The sequence below is a fragment of the Mastomys coucha genome, unplaced genomic scaffold, assembly GCF_008632895.1.
Source record: "Mastomys coucha isolate ucsf_1 unplaced genomic scaffold, UCSF_Mcou_1 pScaffold23, whole genome shotgun sequence".
Lineage (NCBI taxonomy): Eukaryota > Metazoa > Chordata > Mammalia > Rodentia > Muridae > Mastomys > Mastomys coucha.
This window is the reverse complement of record NW_022196906.1, coordinates 96,376,673-96,382,176: the sequence shown is the minus strand read 5'-3', so window position 1 is coordinate 96,382,176 and position 5,504 is coordinate 96,376,673. Positions and strand designations below refer to the sequence as shown.

The 5,504-nt window shown below is 47.7% G+C and overlaps 1 long non-coding RNA gene across 1 annotated transcript; it reads left to right on the top strand.

Moving 5' to 3' along the window:
• Positions 1-4,111: 4,111 nt before the first annotated feature.
• Positions 4,112-4,989, top strand: LOC116072593. The gene is made up of 2 exons (XR_004111515.1): positions 4,112-4,437; positions 4,571-4,989. It is a non-coding gene; the product is annotated as an uncharacterized LOC116072593 (long non-coding RNA).
• The last annotated feature ends 515 nt before the right edge of the window (positions 4,990-5,504 follow it).

Below are 5,504 nucleotides of genomic sequence, written 5' to 3'. Positions count from 1 at the left end.
AGCGCTCACAGAGATGTGCTATAAAGTAATAGTTCAGGGGGTGTCCCCATCTACATTTGTATCTGCACTCCTTTCTCTTCCAAAAGCCTGAACAGCTGAGAAGCTGGCATTTGCCGATGGGGAGAAGCAGTGTTCAGAGGGACCAGCATGATAGAGGCAGAGGGACTCTGAACCCACATGGTCTTCAGAATTCAAGTAGAAATGTGAATGTGGAGTAGAGTAAGGACTAGAGGGGATATTAGAAAGAGAGAGAGAGAGAAAGAGAGAGAGAGAGAGAGAGAGAGAGAGAGAGAGAGAGACAGACAGACAGACAGACAGACAGACAGACAGAAGGAGAGGCAGAGAGAGACAGAGAGACAGAGAGAGAGAAAGGGGAGACCAGGGTCAATGTATGAAGTCAAACACCACAGAGAAACCAAAGAGAGAGAAACCAGAGAGAGAGAGAGAGAGAGAGAGAGAGAGAGAGAGAGAGAGAGAGAGAGAAGAGAGAGAGAGAGAGAGAGAGACAGACAGACAGACAGACAGACAGACAGACAGAGAAACAGAGAGAGAAGAGCCAGAACTGAGGCTAGGCCTTTCCTGGCAAGACTTCCATGGCCTCCCAAGATGGACTCTGTTCCTCTTAAGTGCTATCACCTCTCCAGTTTAGACTGGACACCCTAGGCTTCCCACCCAGCTTGCCGACTGGACTCAGAGTCCTTGGCTATGCAGTAGTTTCTATCTGTAATGTTTGGTTTTTTGTTTTTTGGTTCTTTTGCTTTATTTTTTGTTTTGTTTTGTTTTGTTTTTTTGTTTTTTGTTTTTGTTTTTGTTTTTTGAGACAATCTCATTTTGTAGCTCTGGCTGGCCTGGAACTCCCTGTGTAGACAGACCTATGTAGACCTCCCAGACATCTGCTTGCCTCTGCCTCCCAAGTGCTGGGATCAAAGGCATGCACCATCATGCCCAGCTCTGCAACTTTTTGAAGGGCTCCTATTAGACATTCCAAACTTTTCCTGGATCCCCTCCCTTTTGCTCTCTTCTTAAGTGCCAATCCCAATGTCCCCTCTATCTCAAAGCCCAGTTAATCCCACAGACCTGAGCCTCCTGTTCTTTGTCTGATGGGAATACAATAACTATAGCCATTGTTAGGAACTCTGTGCACTGTGCATTCAATACTTGCAGCCTCTTTAAGGAAAAGAGACCATGGATACATCCACTTACACAGGAGGAAACTGGTTCACACAGGGTAACTCATTTGCCATATTGTTAATTGGGGAACCAGGATTTGAACTCAGGATGCCTGATCTGTACTAGGCCATGGACTATCCCATCCCCCACCTCCTTCTACCATTCTCCTGCAGTGTAGAGCTGTCTACTCCGTAGGGTGTACCAGGTGACCAGTAAGATTAAAGACTTCAGGCCACCAGCTGTGGCGACAGGCTTAGGCCTGGCTGCAGATCCTCGGGTTCTGGGCCTGCCTTTTCAGGGCCACAGGGTGGAGAAGCAGGAGGAAGGAGGAAATCGAGTTGAGTCAGATGGCTTGTGGAATCTCTGGCCTTTATTGAATTCTGGGAAGAGGAGGGAGAAAAAAAAATGAGAATACCTTTCCCAAGTATGTAAGATAATCAAGACTCTTGACTGTTTACAGGCAAAAAAAAATCTCAGGAAGCCAGCACCTGCAAGCCAGAGGCCAAGAATCTTTGAGACTCAGCGGCCGCGAGTGGTGCTCCGGGCTCTGGATGCCATCAGGCTAAGTGAAGCAGCAGGGCGGACGGGAGGGACTTCTGGTTCTTGCTTTTTGTGCTTATGGCTCCAACATTTCCTGCAGCATTTGGTCTCGGCCCCTGCAGCTCTGGCATGTGAGCCTGGTTGCACATTCCCCTGAGAGAAATGGGACGAGGCCTGCCTGCCTGTCTCCTCCACCCCTGTCACACCCCCACGCTTCTATACCCCGGGCTCTATTATATTTTTCTCTGGGGACACTGGGCTATCTAGTAGAACCTCATTCCTCTGCAACCCTCTCATTTGGAGAGAAACCCTACTGGTTCAGAGCTCCATAGAAATACACAGGGGCGTGCAAAGCAGTAGTGGGTCTCCAGGTACCCTATAATCTCTTAGTCTAGCTTGGACAGGACAGAGCAGGTAAAAACCCCTGTAACATAAGAAACCAGACAAGATGTTCTGTTAGGGCTGAGGGTAGATGCAGGACAGGAAGCAACAGCATGGGGTTTCCTGTTCTCTGGAATGTCGTTTGTTTATAATAACCCCAAGTATCTGGGGCTAGGGATGTAGCTTAGTCGGTAGAGTGCTTGCCCAGCAGTCAAGAGGCAGAGGCAACGGGATCTCTGGGAGTTCAAGGCCAGCCTGGTTACTAAATGAGTTTCAGGACAGCCAAGACTGTTACACAAAGAAACCCTGTCTTGAGAAAGAAGAGAAACAAAACAAAACAATCAATCAATCATGATAATAATAGCAATAATCCCAGCAACAACAGTAATAATTCCAGCTATCTGGGTTGAAGTGGAGTTGGGCAACCAATTGTTTCACTTATGTGTGCACGCATCTGGGGATTTAGCTAACAATCATTTATTCACTTCTAAAGTGTGTGCCCTGGGGCTGGCGATGCTACCGGGCTGAGTGTCTAGAAGTGTTTGAGAATGTCTAGATGGGGTGCTCCTCAATATGAGGCGAGCAGGCAGAAGAACCAGCCACAGTCTTGGGGCTGGAGAGATGGCTCAGCGGTTAAGAGAACCCGTTGGTCTTCCAGAGGTCCAGGGTTCAGTTGCAAGCACTTACCTAGTGGCCAACAATGATCTGTAGCTCCAGTTTCAGGGGATCCAGTGCTTTTTTTCTGGCTTCCTCAGGCACTGTATCACATGTACATTGTGCATATACATGCATTCAGGCAAAACACTCATACAGACAAAAGGAAAACAAATAAATCCTTTTTTTTTTTTTTTGGTTTTTTAAGAATAAATCCTTTTTAAAAATGGTGCGCTCATGTTCTATCCCATCCAGGACCTTCCTACCTTTCAGCTTTAGAACCGAGATTGTGCGAGGGTCATGAGAAATTCCCCAGGCATTTGAAACACAAACCTCTAGATAAGGTCCCCAGATTGCAGGCATATTTGTCCAGTCTCCCTTCTGTCCTAAGTTTTTTGGGAAAGCATGAGGATCATTTCTTCATTCATTCCAGTGGAAGTTTTGCATTCTGTACGTGTATAAAGAGAGTGTTCATGGTGTGTGTATGTGTGTGTGTGGTGGGTATTGTAGTGGTATGCACGTATGTATGGTGTACATGTGTGCTGAATGTGTAGAAGGTGTGTGTGTGTAGTGTGTGTTGAATGTATATGGGTATTGTGATGTGTGTGTGTGTGTGGTATGTGTGAGTGTGTGAGCATGCATGCTGTATATGGTGCATTTATGTGTGTTATTAGTGTACTGTGTATACATGTACAGGTTTATGTGTCTGAGTGTATGGTGCATTTGTATAGGCATGTGTTTGTAGCGTATTTGTATAGGTATGTATGGGTAGGGTATTTGCGTGGTGTGTGTATGAATGTTTATGTCTGTGGGAATGTGGTATATATTTGTGTGTGTATGTGTGAAGTATATTTGTGTGGTGTGTGTACGCATGTGTATTTTTGTGAACATATGGTATATTTATGTGTGGTGTGTGTGTATGTGTGTATGTGTGTGTGTGTGTGTGTACACGTGTTCATGCTCATGTGTTTGCTCTCTCACCCTTTTCCCTACTCCCTTGAGACAGACTCTCACTGAACCTGGAGCTAGATCGGTGGTTAGCAAGCCTTTGTAATCTTCCTGTCTTTGCTCTGCACAGCACTGAAGTCACAGATAGGCAAGAGGCAATACCTGCCTTATATGTGGGTGCTGGAGGTTCAAACTTGAATCTTTCTGCTTGCTTAGCAAGCTCTCTTGCCCTCTGAGCCATCTCCAGGTCTCAGAACCTTTTGGCAGGCCTTATGGTAGGCACGGAGTTGCAGGCAGCCTCACCTTTAGGTGGTCTCTTGGGAACAAAGGACAACCATGTCACTCCCCTCCCCTCACTGGTCCCCTATTTTGTTCCCCTAACACCCTAAGTCCTTACAGTGAGCTGGGGCAAGTGAGCTCAGGCTCCTCCCAAAGGCCTCTCTCTGCTCCACTTCTTGACCGTTCCTGACGGGCTGCTCTCTAACTGCTTCTTCTGGAATGTTCCACAGAGGGGTTCTCTCCTCTGCTGGCTCTCCCTAGCTTCACTTCACTTGGCTCGTCTGTCTCGTGTGTGTATCACCTTCTAACACTCTCTGCCTTCTCCTTTTACCAATGATCTTTCCACAGAACACAAGCCCGTGAGAGGGGATAGGCTCGTCTCCGTTTCCGGATGTTGTCCAAGCATCTAGAATAGTGGCTGGTCAGTAAATATTTGCCGGATGAATTCAGCAAATAATAACACAGGTGAGTGGGAAATGACCGGTGTAGCCAGGGCTGACTTGAGAGAATGAGTTAAGTGGAGGCTGAGCTCCTCCCAGCTCCTCTGCTCTGTAATTTTACTTTTGTTTTTCTTTGAAATGTGCTTCGGTGTTTACAGGTATGCTGTGCATGGAGACCACCCCTTCCGTGTTTGACATCACTTCTTTTCCACGGAGAGGAGCGTGTTTGGATGGTGGCCAGCATCCCAGGGAGCTCTTCCTAGCGTTCCCCAGAGGGAATCATTGGTGGTCTGTCACGTATTCAGCCAACGGTGGCCACTGAGCAATCCAAGCGGCCGAGATAATGGGATTTTAGAACAATTGTAAAAATGCCTAGCATGCCATCAGGGACTCTGACAACAGATTAATGAGGCTCTGGGGCCTTGGTCCTTCCTAAAAGCCAAAGGAGAGAGGAACTTGTATTAGAAAGAGGGCCTGGTGACCTTGGATTGCTGTACTTAAGGTTGTCATGAGCTACTAAGTTAAAGCCGCCTCTGAAGCCAAAGGACAAACACATCAAGGGAGTTATCCAACCAGAGCCACTGGCCTTCTTCATTTCAAGCCTGGGTTGGGGGCAGTAGGGGTCACAGGTTTGATGGTCTCAGACAGGACCGTTTCCTCTGTCTCTACCCTCCATTTCCACTTGCCCTTCTTTTGGCATCTGCTCTAGGGGGTGGGGAAGAGTCCAGCATAGCTGGGGAGAATCTCCCTGGGGACCCTGTTGGCATGTCCCATTCCCGGGAAGGGACTCAGGAAGGCTGATCTCAAGTGGCAGAAAGGGTCAAGGTAAGTGTGACAAGGGTGCTCTGCAAACGGGAGGGTCATCTGTCCACACTTTCTCAATAACCAGACATTCCTTGATGCCCAACGAAGCTATTCTTCAATGGAAGCCACAGAAAGAGGCTTCATACAGTGAGAGACAGCCTGATACAAGCTTCTCAGGGAGAGCAGCCATCTGCAGGGAACCTAAGGGTCTTGACAAAGACACTGGGCCAAGGAGGCTTTGCGGGGGGTGGGGGGGAGAAGAGAGAAGAGGGGAGAACAGGCAAGCTA